Genomic DNA, 845 nt, shown 5'->3' with positions numbered 1-845 from the left:
CTCAACTTAGCATTTATTGAATACTGACTTGTATAAATTTAAATATAAACAAAAACACAATACAACTTGTAAACAATAAAAACAGCAGCATCAAAATCTCTTTTAGTCCACAATATAGCAGCAAACTCCTTACTTCTGAGGGAAGGAAAATTTGTAAACAATACAAAAAGGAATGTGCATGTTATCTTCAGTTTCAAACTTCCAGTCCCTGAGTCTTGTAAATTACTAAAACAGAAGAAAAAAATGCAAGGTTAGCATTTTTATTATAGCGCCTTCATCTTCAATTCGTTTTATAATTCCAGTATTCCATGCACATTAAAACAATTACACTCTAATACATTTTGAAGGAAAAAAAATACTAGTAACTAAATGCATCGTGACGAATGAAGAATAGTGCACAAGGACTAAAACCTTTCACTAACGTGTTGTTTATGTTAGCAGAGAGACAGCTTACAAGCCAAACTCAATCAGAATCTAGCGATCGCAGAAAATAAAATCATGTCTTTTTACAATTAATTTAATTTAAAACCATTTTATACGTAAAACTTTTTATAGCAGGGTTTATGCAGGAATCCTAGAGCTGAATTTACTACGTTTTACTACCTTTTTACTACCTCCACAATATTTTTTACTACCAACAATCGGGCAGCGGCTTTTTTTTTTTTTAAATCTTAATATCCGTCATAAATATTAGGCAGATTTCTATTGAGTGTTTTCATTAGTTTTTTTTTTTGTTTGTTTTTGGAGTGTCAAGTTAAGTTTTGTTTGTCCTTACCTTAACTCTAACCCTTAGGTTATCCTAACCCCATCATCGCTATTGAATGTGAGTGTTTGATATTCATTAA

This window comes from Brienomyrus brachyistius, chromosome 17, assembly GCF_023856365.1.
Source record: "Brienomyrus brachyistius isolate T26 chromosome 17, BBRACH_0.4, whole genome shotgun sequence".
Lineage (NCBI taxonomy): Eukaryota > Metazoa > Chordata > Actinopteri > Osteoglossiformes > Mormyridae > Brienomyrus > Brienomyrus brachyistius.
Note: the sequence above shows the minus strand (reverse complement) of the source record.